Raw genomic sequence first — 18,981 nt, 5'->3', positions numbered from 1 at the left:
ATGTGGGGCAGAGCGACGCCGCGGCGCGTGACTTGGGCCGTTTGCTGGGGTGAAGAGGGAGGGGGGGGGGGAACACGGCACGGCTTCAGTCAAGCTTCTGGGAGCTGCGACACAGCGGCACATTGGTCACGATGCGATATGTTTCAAATACCAGAAAAATCGATCTGGGCGAAAACGGTGCAATAATAATTTATTTATGTATAGATTCGCGTTTGCGACACATTAACACTAGATCTCGAAGCCCCAAAGTTGGTTATTTCGTTTTAACATTAGGCTTTGCTTTAAAGGGTGATTACGCCTCTCCATCTTGCAAATAAAGCTTTTGAGCTTTTTTTTTTTTGGTATGGCATAGGACTTAGCTTTGGATACTTGTTGACATTTGCGGACTGATGTGGATTATAGTGATAGTTGTAATCGCCCGCGTAAACTAGACTAGAGCCCGTTAGTAAATATGTGGTTGCAAAAAGGTGTAGAAGGTCTGGGAGATACAATTCATTCTTTGACACGCCAAAAATTGGGATAAATAGTTAAAAAAAAAAAAAAAAATAGAATCATAGCAAAACTATATGAAAAAAAAGCCAAGATGGCGGGGTCTGTTTCCCTCAAGGGCTACTGCTGCGCAAATAAATTCCGATAGCTCTTTTACATTTTTTTACGTTTCGTCACAAAATTTGTCACTATGCAGAATTTTTTTCTCTCTCTGGAATTGGAAGGCATACATTTAATGGCTGGTAGGATATGCAAAAAAAAATTTTTTGTTCACGAACATAGAACATATATCCCGAAATGCAATCCTGCAAAGTTACAGGCGCAAACAGAAGAGCGCTTATTTTAATTTCGCGCGCATCCAGGCACCACTGCACTGGCTGCAAGGACGTGTGACCGCCGGACTGTGACTTCCAGACACTCCGCGGGAAGCATGTGACGAGCCGCGTGCAGACGCTAGAAGTATCGCCTTCCCTTCCCTTCCTTAAATATTCCAATCATAACTACGCTTACTAGCATTATATCATTCATTTTGTAATATTAAGGTACTATTCCATCTGTATCCAGTTCGGGGGAGCTGAATTGTTGCCCCTTGGAAGGGCAGCCCATCAGGATTTTTCTGACAGTAGTGTTTTTGAAAGGTTGTCTGAATTGTTTCCCCTTGGATGGGCAGCCCTTCAGGATTTTTCTGACAGTAGTGTTTTTGAAAGGTTGTCTGAATTGTTTCCCCTTGGATGGGCAGCCCTTCAGGATTTTACTGACAGTGGTTAGTTTAGGTTAGGTTAGGTTAGGTTAGGTTAGGTCACTTTACAAACTAACCACTCTCAGAAAAATCCTGAATGGCTGCCCATACAAGGGGTCCCAATTCAGACAACCTTTCAAAAAAACTACTGTCATAAAAATCCTGATGGGCTGCCCTTCCAACGGGCAAGTTTTCAGGATTATTTAAACACTTAAAGAAACATGTTTTCAGAAATTGGATGGGCTGCCCTTCCAGTCGCTGTACAAACAAACCATTGCCAGAAAAATCCTGAAGGGATGCCCTTCCAAGGGGCAGCATTTCAGTCACCCCTCCAGTTCTTAGACTAGTTTTCCTACAGTTGTTGAACTAAAGATAATTAGAAGACATAAAATATGTCAACTAGTCAATCACCTATTTTAATCTAACATATTTACGTACTCCTTTCTTTGTCAGCACGCCGAAGCACAATTACGTATTACTTGTCTAGCCGATTAAAAAAAAAAGAGAGCTATTTTTTTTTATAATTCGCCAGAAATGTGTATCTAACCTCGGTAGCATGCAGATTCATGTCTTCTCATGTTGAAAATAAACTTATAATACGAAACCCAGGCCTCAGACATTAAATTGAAATTCTAAAAAAATAATACCGAGCGTGATAATTATTCACGCAAATTGTGTTTACAACCATCTTTATTGACGCAAATCACACGTAGTTTCCGCACCCGCCGCTAGAATTCGTTGCCGTAGCAGCTACGTGACTGTCGAATCATTCGATTTGCAGAGCGAAATTTTAAACTGTATGATGAAACGGCTCCGATGAAAGCAAAAGAGACTCGAAAAAAAAGATACTAAACCCCGGCTTTGGACCTGATTTTCGACAAAGGAATTTTAATGAAATGCTGCCCATCTCGTTAAAATTTATTTAACAGTTAATACTATAAAGATTTCCCTTTGGCCTTGGCGCCATCCACCACAGATCGCAGGGCCCGTGGTTACACATTTCCGTTCCATGCGACTTCCGTTCCATTCACGGAATTACTCCTACCAAATGCCGTACACATACCGAGAGCCAATATGTTACACATCAGAAACGTAAGACGAACTGTAAATTCAAAGCAGTTAAACCGCGACGAAAGGCCGTATTTGACTGGTCTCCGAGCTACAGGTTCGCGACAGTTGACGTGTGACGTCACGACCACGGACTGCCCATCAATTTATACGAAGTGACTTCCATTTTAAATACTGTAGATCATTGGGTAAACTGCTCACGGTGGGCGAAATACCACCTTTTCTACAAACGAAACTACCAATGTAGAGTCCATTACAAATACGCTATTGTGAAATTTGAACAGTGATAGTTTTTTCTCTCTAAATCCAGGTAAAGTACTAAATATTAACACTTTACATTTTTGATTTATTAAAATGCTTCTGCTGTTACTGACCAATTTTTTTTAACTGACCCTGAAGCTTGAAAACAACATTGTCAGACAAGAAATCTAACTTTTTTTTTTCTAATTGTACAGTTTGATTTGTTGTAGCTTCAGTTATAGCCTATGTAATTATTAACGTTTGGAAAAAAATTACAAAATTTTGAATATCTTCTGAACGAATTATTTTTCTAAAACATTGTAAACGACATTTTTGCTGCCTTTGAATTGTAAAATTGGTAATCAGAGGTTAGTCTTTAAGAACTCGGACATTCTGTATAGCACGTGTATGGGGTCTCACTTCGTTTCTCCTTAGCAGACGTGAAAGTCAATGAACACGAACTTCCACAACAAATTTATATTACACTAGCGACCCTTTACGACTTCCCACGGATCGAACTACGACTGTGGTGCCATGTAGATTTAACAAGTAAGTATTTCAAGTAGCATATTATATTTATGGTATAAAAGCCAGTTTTTATTTAAATTAAATGCGTAAGAGTAGTACACAAATGGGCATTCTGGTCCAGGTTCCAGACTGAGGTGCGAGGTGCCGACCGCCATCTTGGATTGTGACGTCACGGCGGCCATTTATGGTGTCAAAATGCCTCAAAATTCCTCAAAAATGATTCAAAAATAATATAAATTTCCCTATTTTGGGGGAAAAATTCTCGTTTCTTAAGGAAACTTTCCCATTTTATTAAAAAAAAAATATTTAAAAAAATTCGAAAATTCGAAATTTGAAATCCTTCAAGATATAGGCCTACGTATCTCCCTTTGACAACATAAAAAATTCCTCAAATATGCTGAATTCCCATCGGAAACCCTCCAATAAGCTTCTGGAGGGAAGCTTTGACCATGACCTTGACTATAAACTTAATTTTTAGTTTTTGACCAAAAAAGTTGGACCAAATTCCTAAAAATAAAAAATGCTTACTTAAAATATTTAGTTTCTTAATCCATCTGAACCTCAACTTGATTTCCGGCGCGAGTAAACTTGTAATTTTATAGTAAAAATTTAAAACAATTCTAAAAAAAATTATATAATATAATTTTAATAAAAAAAACATCATGGAGTCCTCAGTTTGAACCCAGTGAGGTATTTCGTTTAAATTTGGCGTCGGATCTTTCATGGAAGCCACTGGCAGACTGACCTCCTACCACTAATGCTAGGGTATGGCATCATGGCGGCCATCTTGTTTTAGTCTGCTGGAGGTCACCATCTCTTTTTCATCGCCTGCTAGAGTGTGTTGTCGCCAAATTAGTTTAATTTTTACCCGCAAGAATGCAGTAGTGTTTATTTCCAGGGTGCCCGCCATCTTGTCGGCCATCTTGAAAAATATAATTTTTTTTAAGCCAAAAATTCTGGGAAAATTTCAAAAATCATAAAAAAAACCACTTGTTAAAATAATGATTGATTCTGTTGATTCCTGTCCGCAGTTTCATACCAGGCAGAACAGAGTTTATTTAACAGTCTAATGTCCGGGAATCAATAACTAAAAAACCATCAACAGCAGGTCCGTGGAGAAAGAAGTAAGCACACACCAAGTGACAGTCACTCATGTGGTGAGGACCATGTGTTCGATACCCACCTGCGAACTTTGTGTTTTATTTTTGCCTTGCGTAGAAAAAAATTCCATTACGTGTGAAGTTAAAAGTAGGTATTCACATGCGACTAGTCAAAGAACCTAAATTCAAGCACGTTAACCACAAAGATTAAAAAAAAAAAAATTATCAAGGTTCGAGGCAGACTCTGGCCGAACGAGGCTCGTCTGCCGCTGCGTTGAAGACTTCGACCTTCCACGCAGACTATCGACTTCGCAAGCCGACTATCGACCTCGCACGACGACTATCGAATCATTCCACTTACAGGGATACATTACAGCTCGACTGCTACTGGCCCTACATAAATACTTTACTATTCGCCGTCCTTGGGAATGGCTGCAACGTAGCAAGCCAAAACGTCGAGCACTTCACTTTTTTCATCTGACGTGTTCTTAACCTAAATGAAGCCTAGAAGTAGGTCATCAAAATAGTTTCAACAAAATTTAAATACCATTTAGAATGCTTACAACAAACTGTAATGTGTGTTCTGAGGGAGAGTTATAAATCATTTTGTTCAAAACCCCTGTTATTTTCACCCATTGCAGTAATGGATCATTTTATCAAAAAATTGTTTCAGATAATATTCATAAGTAAGATTTGAGAACAATTTGAACGAATTTGATAGAATGTTTTCTAAGGAAGTTATTAATTTTTTGTCCACCTCTTGCAGCAATGGTTGGTCTTATCAAAAAGTAATTTAGACAATAGTTTTGGTAAGTATTATTCTTTGAAACATAATAATTTCATATAGGATATGCGATATTTGTCTTCTATATTTTATATATCAGTTTGGAAGTTATATGTGTGAAATTACTGAACTTAAAGTGTTCATAAAAATTTTATTTATACATACAACCATAAACTTTTGAGGAGGCAATAGTTTTAGGGGTAAATAGACCATGGGACAAAAAAAAATATGCAGTCTAAATATTTTGGGGAAGTCGCAACATCGGAACGATTACAATAGCTGAACTGATAACATTTCTTTAAATTTTAAGCTATTTACGTACTTTCTCGTTATGTACTTAAAAAAGCGCTAATTCTTTTTTTTTTAATTCTGTTTTTTTGACGTTTATTCCCTCTTGTTACCCAGAGAAACGCCAACGTCAATGTCTTGGGTAAGGGTAGTGCACTTCTAACTCGGCTCGTTAATTCTAAGGCCGGCTTGCACAGTCTCGTGACTTGAGACGAAGTGGAGAGTATTCTTCCATTTGATTAACCTGCCAAGTTTTTTTTTCTCGGACCTGACTCACCTGACTCTGCAAGCGGGACCCTAAGCTACCTGACAAAAAAAAACTTCAAGAAATGAAAACAACCGTTCTGAACGTCGCGCGGGGGCTGCGAAATGTCCGAGCAAGGACGCGACGAGACCACAATGGCGGCTCGGCGCGGCGCGCGCTGTTTCCCACGCCGGGAGACGAGACGGGACAATGCGCATGCGCGACAATGGCGCCGGCGGGAGGGGGGCGTGGCCACAATCACTCAGCCTCCGGGCCCCCGCAACTCCTCCGGGGAGACATCGATTAGTTCCGGCTAACGGAGCTACCCCTCTCCCCCCCCCCAACCCCGGCGTGACGTCAACGAAGAACGTGGGGCCTGGAGTGTGCAATTATCGGTATGCGATATCTCTTGTGCGTCGCTGCTGCTGTAGCATCATGTGCGTGGCTGTTGCCGCGCGGAAGGAAGGGGGGAAACAGAGGGTGGCCACTTCTGCTTGTTTGCAAGGCATCTGGGCGAAGCCTTCCCCCACCCACCCCTTCAGCTCGTGAAACGTATAAAGCATTGTTTGAAGTCTAAACAGAAAAAAAATTTCTATAGCCTATAGGCCTACTATTACAAAATATTCCTATGGAAACTACTGTAGTTGCCAATAAAAAGTTTGTAATACTACAAGAAATATATTGTAACTTTAGACAACACACGTCTATGGTTATTTTTTGCGTGTATAAAATAGGTTTTTATTTTTCTAGAGATAAATTTGAGTATTTATTTTTAAAAAAAAATTGCTAATAATTTTATATTTTAATTGATGTTTCATTCAAGAAAATATGTCTTAAACACGGGGAAAAATAATGGAATATTCAATAACTGGACTTTATGTTGTTTTATTATGCTTATTAAAGTGCACAGTTAATACTGGAAAATAACTTGAACTATTGGAGGTACTGGGCATAAATGCCCAGGCAAGAATCCGAACCCAGTACTATTGTGAACACTATTTTGTAGTGATATGGTTGTTTTCATGTAAATGTAAAATTGACAAATATCTGTAATTTTACATGAATATTCCTGTTCAGTTAAAAAAAAAAAAAAAAAAAAAAAAAAAATACAGTGTAGTGTTAGAGCGTGGAAATAATTTTAAATGACTGTATTTCATGTAAGTTGCGACGGATATTATAATTCATACTCACGAACCATCATCAGACTTGGTCAAGCACCATTTCCGTAATGTTTTGGGCGGGAAAATATGGCAACATTGAGGTAACTAAATTGGAACATAAACTTGGTCGTATGATTTGGGCCGGGAGGGGGGGGGGGGGGGGGGGGGTAGTAGAAGGGGAGGAAGAAGGGACATCGCGGCGTCGATGGCGCAGTAGGTTGAAGCGCCAACTTCTGTGTCGGGGGTTCTGGGTTAATATACCAACAAAAGACTATAGACGTGTGGTAGGTACTTTAAAATAATAATATTTTGATAGTTATAGTTTAACTTGTGACCTGGTCCCAAGCCCTCTCAATTAGTGAATTAATGTACCGGCATTAAATTTAGGGCCTTTATAATGCCAATAAAATTTCAATAATAATTACGAGCCATCACTTTACCTAATTTACACTTGTACATATTCCTTATTCACCTCTGATAGTTATTTTTAATTAAAAGTATAGATTTATCTGTGAATAAGTGAAGTTTACGTATACAACATGAAATTTGAGTTACAATTACAAAAGAAAAAGAGGGATAGTACAAACGAACAAAAAAAATTATAGGATTAGAAACACAGCCATACAGGCGTAAGAACGAACAGAAAACTGCGCTATTAAAATAATCTGAATTTTATTTTTCAATTTAAATGTAAATGATGAAGTAGATATGTTTATCAATTGCTAAATTTGAGCCAGAATTAAAAATTGTAAAAAAAAATTACAGGATAGCACATGTGAATAAAAAACCAAAAGATAAAAACCAGCATCACACAGAACTAGAAACCAACAGGTAACGTTACAATCACAGGTATACATCAAGATACTGTTGAGATACAAAATAAAAATGAAAAATAGTTTGAAATTTCCTGTCGTTGTTAATATCTTAAGCTCTGGATGTTGCTGCTAAACTTATTCTTTGTACCTTATACTTCGAGACCTGAAAAATTCGCGGGTTCATTTCGTGTTATGCTAAAATGCAAATAATTATACCTTAGTGCGGCTTCTGCCATTGGTTCACTGTTAATCTGGAGTACTGAGGGCCAATTAGAGACCCTCACTCATATAAGTGTCGAATCACAGGCCACCCAGTCGAGACGACTCACAAGTCAGCAGCCAATGGACAGTTGGCATTTGCCCGAGTGTGTAGAGGATAGTGGAGTCTCTCCTGAAGTTCATTGAACCTGCGAATTTTTCCGGTCTCTACTTGTATGCAAGTAAGAGTAAGTAACTAATATGTTCCCACGACTCGTGGGCAACATGCTACAGGTCACGGTCGGACACACACGTCAAAAGTCGGGACCTACACACTGTCGGAAATAACAGTGAACTCACGGACCTTTCAGCGAAGAACCCGCGTAAAATAAACGAAGAATCCTTCGTATGAAGCCACGCCGCATTACAACTTCCGAGCGCTTAGTTCCGTTGTGAACACGGTTAACATATATGCGGAGGGTGTATCTCAAGTAGGATTATCAAGATTTCAGAGGGATTCGTTAGTACGTTAAGATGATCCAGGTGGGCTCACGTTTATTCTGAGCAATCCCATAATTTAATACAATCCGTCTGTCCGTCAGCAAGCCGAGCGATTCGCAGTTTCACGTTCGTCAAAATATTTTATTCCACGTGTGGATGCTGCCAAATGACTAGAAGACTACGTTTTTCAGAAAATTTCTTTGCGAACGTTCATAAGTTTGTGGACCATGCAAGCACTTATAATTCATTAAACCATTGTTTTTTTTTAGCTCTAGTATTTATTTTTACCATATTTTCGAGTGTCGGTAAATTTTTGTTTCAAATACCGAACTTCGAAATGTTGTTCAAACACAAATATTAAAAAAAAACATAACACGGTAGCAACTTTAAAATTAAATGCAACGTCCACCAGACATTTTTTGAGGTTCATAATTTCATCCGTCCGTCTGTCGGAAGTTAAAGCTTGTCAAAGGTTTTTGGACGGATGGACGGATGCAATTTTCCTGGCTATCTGAATTGGCTGCTGGAGCTACGGATGTTAACAGCGATTGGAGGAACCAACCGTCCCAGTGAGCGTGACTTCGGAGGAAAAAAAAACACCGTGGGAAACCGAAACCAAGATGGCGCCGCCCTCTTGGCTGGGGGGTTGTAAGTTTGGCAAACTACTGGCTGTTCAGTTGGAGAGCCACGCCCCCATCGGCCCCACGTGAGCGGGAGGTTAGGAGCGGGGAGGAGGGTGGGCTGACGAAACAGCTATTTAAAAAAAGCGGCGCCGGAGGTGCCCTGTGATCGCCGCGGGGGAGGAGGCAGCCCCCCCCCCTCCCTTTCTCGATCACGCGCCGGGCCACGTGACCCGGTAACCACTGTCATCTGGGGACGCGCTCCGCCGCTGATTGGGCGTCTCGCGCACTCCGCCCCCGTCCGCCGTGAGTCACCGCGGCGTCCCTTCCCGCGGACCTCTGACCTCTGACCTCGCGCGCTGTCGTGTTTGCAGACACACACGTAGGTACAACACGAAGCTCGGACACCGTAGTAGCTATTCTTTTAAAACAATGCCGAGCCTGATAAATACACGCAAAACTGTGTTTTCAACTGCATTTCTGGACGCGAACCACACGTAGTTTCCGCACCCCACCGCTAGAATTCGCTGCCGGAGCAGCCACGTCGACTGTTGAATCGTTCGATTTGGCGGAGCGAAAATTTTAAACGATATATAATGAAACTGCTTCGATTAAAACCGAAAAAAGCCTGGAAAAAAAATACTAAACCCCGGCCTTGGACATGATTTTCGACCATGAATTATATTAAAATACTACTCATCTTGTTAAAATTCATTAAACAGTTTATACTATAAAGATTCTCTTTGGCTTTGTGAACTTTGGTTCACGTCATCCGCCGCAGGGGGCAACACCGTGGTTACACATTTCCGTTCCATGCGACTTCCGTCGCATTCAAGAATTTACTCCCACCAAATGCCGTATACCGAGAGCTAATATTTAACACATCAATAACCTTGTGCTGGGATCACAATATTGTGACGATCGCTACGCGAATGAAATAGGCTATATTTCTAACCAATTTTATCCAACTCATCTGTAGAGCTACGTTAAAAAATATCGCGGATTCATTTCGCGATAACCTAAAATTAAAAAAAAATTACTTATACCTTCAAATTACTTCTGCTGTTCTCTCACATATTTATTTGCATGGGTCTCAGCCAATGATAAACCACCAACCAACGAAAAGTAACCAAGTTCTCACGCCTCACATGTCAGCAGCCGACACAGGAGTTCGGAAGACAACGGAGTCCATCATAGAGGTCATTTAACCCCGCGAATATTTTCCAGCCCCTTCCTCTACGTCATCATTGGTCGATAACGAGGTCATGTTCTTTGACGTCCCACACATGCTTGTGTGACCACTTCTCCTTGTTTGTAACTGGCTCAGGCTTGTGAAGGGCGTGGCAAGAGCACTTTAGTCCCGTCATCAACGTGAAGCAGATGTTACATGTCCTTCAAGCCTACTTTGCTACCTGATGAATCCGCGACGCTACCTACACATCCGAGACGCAAATCAGACTAAACTTTCCTCCGCGAAATTTTTCAATTACAATTTATTTTATATATATTTTTTGTTATTTATACCTTTTTTGCGGGCGCAGTATTAACTGAAATGTGTGCGAGAGTTTGATTTGTAATGACGGTTAAAGATGGCGCATTGGTAATACAAAATTATCATTCGTATATTTTTCTGATATTTTTTTTTACTAACAGGGGAAGCGTACGACTTGGGAAATTCGCATCGTGACGAGATTCGGTGAATTCTTCCTCGGTTTCATTAGCGTCTCGTCTAAATTGTGTATTCTTAGGGGTGGGAACTTGTATGTTGTGTATGCTCATATTTGCAAAGAAGAGATTGTAATGTTTTATTTTTCAGGCCTCACCGTCTTGCAGTTCCAAATAATTCGACGCCCTTTGCAATAAAGAATTCTTTGCTATTTCACAGAAGCAACAAAAACGAGCGTCGCACTCACCATCCCGCCTCGCCGACGCAGATACGCCCGCGACCGGGCGGCGCCTCCGCCGTCCTAACCGAGCTGTCACGAGATAAGGGACGCCTCGACACGTCCGGGAAAGGGATACGGACAACAAGGACCAGACCGCAGCGAGAGACAGCCTCGCCTCGCGGATTACGGCCGGCGGGCCGGGGTCGCGTGGCCGCGCCGGACGCCGCTAAGCCGCCAGGCGGGTGGGAACAACTCCCGCACCACGTCGCTCGTCTCATCTGCATGCGCGGCGTGCGTACAGGGGTAGGGGCAGGTACCAGACTTTATTATTCCTTTCACACACACATACACACACACACAATCTCAATTATACTTAAATTTTACACAAAAGGAAAAAAAAATGAAACCAATTGATACCAGCGGTCCACCTTTCACTCACTGTCCACATAATGGATTCTGAATGAAAAATGCTCTATTCCTGCAATGTCGCTGCTTCGTCTACAAGAACTCTAAAATAATTAAAAATAAAAACTCTAAAATACACAAGCCGCATAGTTCTAATTAATTCGCTTTCAAATAGCTTTTTTTTTTGAAGGAATGTTATATTGTTTAGGATTTTCGGAGGGGTAATTGGGAAAATTAATATACTATATCCCACCTCTTGCGTGTGCCACTGTTAACAAATTACTTTATTTAAAAGGCTTGGTAAAGTAAAAAAATAAATAAATAGGAGAAACTGTGTTTCCCAACGCGTTATCTGCCAGTTTCTCAAGTATCTAGCATCTCTTCTTCTGCAGACTCCAACCTGCTTGGTGACCTTTTTTTTTCTGTGAATTCTTCCTCGGTTTCATTATTGTCATAACGTCCGTCTCGTCTAAATTGCATATTTTTTAGGGGTGGGAACTGGTGTGTGTATGCTGATATTTTCAAAGAAGAGGTTGTCATGATTTTTTAGGCCTCACTATCTTGCAGTTTCAAATTGTTTGATAACCTTTGCAAAAAAAAAAAGCTTCCTTGCTATTTTTTTGGTTTGACATGTTATTGGACTAGCTTGAGCTACTCGTTGAAAGTCAACACTTGTGAACTGATGTGATTATCATGAGAGTCGTAGTCGACCGTGTGAAATATTAAGTTGTTTTCTCACGAAGATTACAGACTAGAGCCTGTAGGAAACTATGTAGCTGCGACTCGACATGCCAAAAAAAAAATTGGGATTAATAGTTGAAAATAAGAATTAGGTATAGCAAAAAGTTGGAAAAAACTAAGAAGACGAGGCCTAATACCTCTTAACTTTGCTGCTTTGCGGACACTTATGGATTCTGGGGCTCTAAATGAAAGCTCAGGACTTATTTTCAAGAAACCAGTCAACCAATTTGATTATAACTCAAGAACTCTTACATTTCGACAAAGTATATCAAAGGTCAAATTAAAACATATTTAGAAGTTCGTGCACACGTACTTGCGACTGTCTAAACGGAAGTAATCCGTAGCTTGATTCTTGAAAACTATTTAATCCTACAGTAATTTACAGGTATGAATTGAAGTGATATGGTAATTTAATGATTTATGTTTAAATAATGTAATAATTTATCATATATCCGAAGCTATTTAAGCGAAAGTTAAAATCTTGGGCAGTAATTCTTACTTTTTTTCTTTTCAAAATTCCTCCGATAGGAGGGTGAAAGTGGATAAATACCGTTTTATGAAAAAATCATATTCCTGATGCTAATCAAGGTAAAAGAGTATTAATACCATACATAAAAAATTGCATACTCCAATTTACCATTTTGCAAAAATTTAATTCCTAGATTCCTAAAGGGTGTAAAAGGGGAAAGTTTGGTAATTAAGAATTATTCGTGTGTCTCTCCAAATCTACTAGAGTTGTATGTAAGAAAATAAGCAAGATTGAAATGTACACAAACAAAAATGGTGTAAACTTAGGTTTTAATTTAAAACTCATACCTCCGAAACAAATTAAGCTAGGGTTGAACAACAAACAGCAAAACTTTACATACGTATATTAAGATACGGCGTATATATTACGTTATATTTTAAAAGTGTGAAAAAGGGTTAGTATATTTTTTTATGACAGAAAACATCATATAGCCGAAGCTAATAATGGGTGTGTTTTTCGTCAATGTTAAAACGGGAGGGAAAACTGACACACTTAAAATCCACTAAAATAAATATCTCACACACACATATATATGTGTGTGTATACACACACTTTCGATATTCCAACCTTGAATAGTTTTTGATTAATGAAACATTTAATCAGGTGTATTGCTTTACGTAAGGATGTTAACCGATGACTTTAATAGCGCTGCAGGCTACTGTAATTCGCGCAAGTGAGGCGGGAAGCCTTCTTTTCACAGACGAGAGAACCAAACGACCGATAGTGCATTTTCGGTTTTTTTTGTTCATTGTAACACATTATAACTATTGGTCATTTAGGTTAGGTTAGCTACATTATAAATACTTTAAAACATTGTGGACGGTTGATTTGGTTAGGATAGCTGCATTAAAGATACTGTGAAATCATGTAAACGGTTTCCTAGCCCTGGATAGCTACATATTAAAAAGTTATTTGCTAAGCAACCATAAAATGATTTTACAGTAGTATTTTTAATGTAGCTATACTTACCTAATATAACCAACCATCCACAATGTTTTAAAGTATTTATAATGTAGCTAACCTGTCCTAATCGACCGCAAAATTTAATGCCACACCGGTTTATACAATGAGATAGAACGGGGGAAAAAAACAGAGCATGTACCGGGGAACTTCGGGTGTGGCTCTCTCGTCTGTGAAATGCAGGCTTCCCAGGCTACTGGTGGCTAGCTGGTAAATGATAAACGAAACTGTCTGGAAGGAGATGCGACGGCAGCGCACGGCAGGGAGAAGTGGTGGCTGTTCGGCTCACACTCGTCCGAGGGAGGGAAGCTGTTTGCGAAGGGCAGGGAGGCATTTAGCTAGGAGCTGTCAGGGGCAGGCGAACCCCGACCCGCCCCCGCGCGCAGGCTAGCCCGGGGAACAGCGTTGCGGTGCGGGTTGCGTGGCCCGCCCCTTCCTGGCCGCTTCGTTCCCCCTCCGCCAGGGGCGCGCGCGCCTCGTCGCGCCTGCGTTTGAAGCGCGGAGAATTACTCCGCGCTTGTTCCGGACAGGCCTGTGTAGCGGTTAGGGGGAAGGGGAACATCGAGGGGTCGTTTTCTTTTACACTCGGCACGGGCGGCGCGAACGCTAGAAAATATATTTCGGAGGTATTAATGGTATTGGCACAACTGTTAGAAATTACAGCAAATCTACGGACTTTTTCAACAACGAATTCACCCCAAATAAACGGAAAGGTGTTCGTTATTTCAAAAAATTGGATCAATGTAGAAACTACACCGTACTTCAAATTCTGAATGCTGTTTTTTTTTTCCTGTTCAAACAGGGCAAACAAACGCGGGCAATAAAGTGTTTTTTTTTATGAGTATTAACCAGGTTTTTAGTGTTTTTATTATATATCATTATTATTCTTGTGGGTTAACATTCCAAGTAAGTGAACATTGTACCCGTAAATTAAAAAAAAAAACCGATCAATTTATGATTATCTCTGGATAATTTGCAATCAGGGTTCTTCGTAAATTTACAAAATAAAAACGCATTTTTCTTAGTTCCAGATAACTGGATCTTCGTAAACTACTGTACGCTGGATACCGACCTCTGAGTTATATGTTCCGTTATAAACAAAATAATCACGCGCACGGAAGGAAGAATAGTGTGTTTTTTTTTCTATGGACTTGAAATTTTTTAATTTTTTGTTTGTACTCCGATAAGATCCTTGTGGGTTTGTATTCATAGAAAGTAAAAAAAAAAAAACAGTACCGGTGAATATACGAAGTTCCCAGGGTAATTTATAACCAGTGCTATCAGTTATTTAATAGACTACTATTTAAACAGTGTTATCATTTAGCGATATGCTAGAAAATATGGCGTTATACGTTTGGTTGAAATAACCATAGTATCTTGAGTAGTTTTATTCGCTTTGAAGCAAGCGAAAACTGTTAAAAATGTTAATCTTAAATTTACGAAGAATGCTGGTTACAAATTATCCAGAAATCTTGGTAAATTTACGGCTATATTTGTTAGTTTACGGTTACTGTGATCATTTATTTTGAGCATGAATCAACAAGAACAATCTTAGTATAGTAAAGAAACATTTAACAACTTGTAAAAGCACTCATGTTCCTGCCACGTGTGTTTACATTGTTTACTGCGAAACATTAAACTCGGTATTCGTAATACGGAGTATTTTCTACGAAGATTCATATTCCTGAAATTACGAAGAACTCTTCATTCATTCGAGGCCCTCTTTTCGTCTGAAATTCAGTAAATTTACCGAAATTTCTAACAGTGAAACCAATAGCCAAAATACATAATTCGCATGCCCCAATCTTACGCAATCCGGACAGAAGGCGAAATGAGAAACAGTAGGTGAACAACCGTCGCCAATTTGATTCTATTTCTGTGTAGTCCACCCTGATTCCAGAAAACAAGGCATGTATCTTACTATTGTATAGTGAAAACATATGTTTTTGATAGTATTTATTGAAATTTTATTGAGTAAAAACATTTACGTCCTATGTGATTGAATTAGCTATTTTACCGCGAGAACATGAACAAACATTTTTCTTTTTTAACTAAAATCTAAAAATACAAATGGTGCAATATTTGTCAATTTCTAACTAAAATTTAGAAATTAATGACATGAAAAAAAATATATTAGCAGAAAAGAGCAATAATGGAGTTATTAGACGCATATAGCGAAGTGAAAGAACCTAAATGTGAAAATGCCAAAACATTTTTCATAAAGTACAACTCTTTAAATATTTATTTATTTGTCATTTAACAATTTTTTATATAAACTATCGTTAAAGATTTCTGCATACTCCTTTCGAATTGTTCGTGAAAATTGTAATTAGCGGAAGATATGGAAGAGACCAGATGGAACATGTGCTAGCGAAAGTGATGCCAATATAAACCAGACCGTTGCGTTGCCAGGAAATGACCGGACGTTTATCTTCTCAGTATGGTGGTCATAATATCCACTAATTTCTTTATTATACACCAAAGATTTTTTTTTAAATCTTGTAATAGGTGTATCTCCCACCCCTATTGCCTTCAGCCTCCTCACTGCCTCGTCTGTAGTCCAGCCTTATGCTACCCCCGTGTATACATGTGACCAAATGATGTGAATTTAATACAATATTGATGATTATATAATTACATTTTAAAATATATTTTTTTTATTCATGCAATTTATCTACTTTTGTTGCTTAGTGTAAGAAAAAGTGGCGTGAGATAACTTCTCTAGATAATTAAAAAAAAAAAAAAAAAAAACAATTTTACAATTATGTTCATATTGGTTTGGAGTAAAAATAATCATAATTTTCGTGGAAAAGTAGTTTGTAGGTTATCCACGTATTGCTGCGTCCCGAGAATAACACATACAAAGTATGTGGCCATAATGTTGGATAACCAATGCTATTAGGGAAATACCTAGGTTTGAAAATGCAAACACACCGGAAAAAAAAATTTCATCAAATTTTGTTTTGTGTCAAACAACATAGTTTGAAATTGGAAAAAGAGTAGAACCGGTGGAAAAATAATGCAACTTTATGAAGTATTTTTTTTTATGACGATGACAGAAATATCACAGGCCTTTTTAATTTATAACCGTGGAATAAACGATATTTCTTCACTTAAATAGGACTTTTACCCATGTTTTGCTACAGAAATGCAAATATTTATGGGCTACGATTTTCATAACATCACATGGTTAGCAAAGGTACTTAAATATTCTCGGTATTGCTTAATAGTTTAAAATATTTCTGTGTTTTTATTTAAAATTATATTCACATTAGTTTTCTGTAAAAAAAAAAAACTTTAATGCCTTTCTGAAGCCTGCAATTTTATTTCTTGCGGCTTGCTGAATTCCAGCATGTGGCAGTATTGATCAGACGCATGAAGATCCCACCTCCTAGCGTCTCCCCTTCCTCCTCATCCCTCCCGATCAGTGTTGGCCAATCACAGCCCTCGTACTGAAACCACCCCGACTTGCGACAGTAACCACGCCCCTCCGCCGGGCCGCGGACTCCCATTGGTTCCCGGCATTCCTGCTGGAATCAATACATCACCACGCCCGCCCGGTGACGTGATGCCAGCATTGCCTCCCGTGCCCTTATATGGCATTAATTCCCTACGTTTGAATCGTTTGAAAAATAAGCGCACTCGGGGAATTACATATTTACAGGCGAGATGTTTACAAAGCCGTTATCATTTTATTACAGGATAGGAAAGGCTGTATCGTGCATGGATGACAAGTATATAAGAACAATAATATATTAAGACAATTTGACATATTCGATGGTGTTTGTTTCGTCGGCCGGATATTTTCAATAAGGAGACCTGAATTGCAAACGTTTTTTTTCATAAAATAAGGTTTTCAAGCAAAAACAAAAATTAGTAGAATTGGCTGTAAAATTATTTAAATAACATAAGAAAAACCTCTATAATACACTATTCTTAGAATTAATAATAAATTAGAATTTTGGGCTAATTTAATTTAAACATTGAAACATATTTCGTTCTAAAATTTTGTTATTATATGTACTTATGTTTTTAAAATGTGATTTTAATAATATTACAGCCAAAATATCTCATATTTGTTTATTTGGTTGGTGTCAAGCCCTTGTTTTATGAAAACCGTTTGCAATTTTTTTTAAAAACTATATACTTTACTGACTATTTATGTACATTCAGGTCTCTGTAATGATAATATCAAGCCGACAAAACTAACCCCATGGAATTCTGTCAAGTCGTCCAGATTATATTATTGTTTTTATATGTTCATCATTTATACACGAAACGTTCTTTTCTATCCTCTGAATCAGTTATTTTAACTTAGAAGTTTTAAACTGACACGTACCCGTTTTTTTCTATCTTTTGGTACTTCAACAAGCTCGTTAATTTTCGAATTTATTTTAATCTTATTTTAAGATTTCTTATTTTCTATGGTTTCCTTGAATACATGTGAGATGTGAGGGTAGCTCTTAAAAAACAATTTTTTATATTTTATTAGATTTAACTCAAACCACCCTTAAAGTAAATATGTAATTAATTATATTATTTTAATTGTTTCAAAAACTAATTTAAACAATACAAAAGCATTTTTGGGAATCACTATGGGTTTAGAATTAAAATTCATTGTACTCTCATTACTACAACTTATTATTGTTGTACTTTAAATATACATGTAAAAGTTTTTTAAAAACCAACAGAAATTAAAGAAAGAATAATGCTATTCATCTACAAGAATATTGTATGAAATTTCTTTTGTAGCACGGAATACGTAATATTTATATTTTGGAAGAACTCACTGATTAAACATAACACCCTAATAAATGACTCATCAGTACTAAAAAAAAAATTGTTATTTAAAATTAAATCGACCCAAGCCTACAGTTTAAACTGATACAACCATTGATGTCTTATCTAGCGTTTAATACAGGAATTTTTTTTTTGACTGGACGGTTACGTGGTATTAATTATGTCGACCGTAAAAAGTCGGCATGCATCTGTGAAATGATCTAGAATGGGACTTCTATTGTATCTTGCGAACTAAAGATCCTTTGCTTTGGAAGTTCAGAAAGCTCAGGTAAGTCAGAGCAGTCCTTTGAAAATGCTAAGAAGCTTGCAAAAAAATTTTGATGCTAAAAATAGTTAGCCAGGCATGTATAGCAAAACTAAAAAAAAAAAAAAAAAAAAAAAAAAAAATCTTAAATGATATTTTAATATTTCTTTCTTCCTGATAAACACACAAGAATTATCAGCAAAAGAACTAACGGAGTAATAAAGTTATTGGAATCTGTAAGCAAAACTGTCATAATTGTCGAATTTCGCTTCGAAAACGAGCCAGCTTACTGACACGCCCTTCTCCAGTATCGACCACCCCCTGGCTGACGCCCGCCCCTTCCGCCGCCCGACAATTTCGAACCTGTTACGATCTCTCCTCCCCCTACACGCCCTGCTTCGACGCCATAGGGCCACTCACCCGCACCAACCCCTGCTGAACCCCGCGCGCGCTCTTTATAAAAGCCGCCGCCTTCCCCCAGGGAGTCGTCAGTCCGCCGCTGATCCGACTTCCGGGGGGTACGTATGAGGGGGCATGCCTTTCCGTGATTGAATTGTACTCACATGTCGCAGATAACAAACAACAAAAAAAAAAAAAGAAGACAAGTAATCGCAGTTCATTCGGGGCAAGATCTCAATTTAA

This window comes from Bacillus rossius, chromosome 12 (assembly GCF_032445375.1).
Source record: "Bacillus rossius redtenbacheri isolate Brsri chromosome 12, Brsri_v3, whole genome shotgun sequence".
NCBI classification, from domain to species: domain Eukaryota; kingdom Metazoa; phylum Arthropoda; class Insecta; order Phasmatodea; family Bacillidae; genus Bacillus; species Bacillus rossius.
This window is presented reverse-complemented; position numbering follows the sequence as displayed.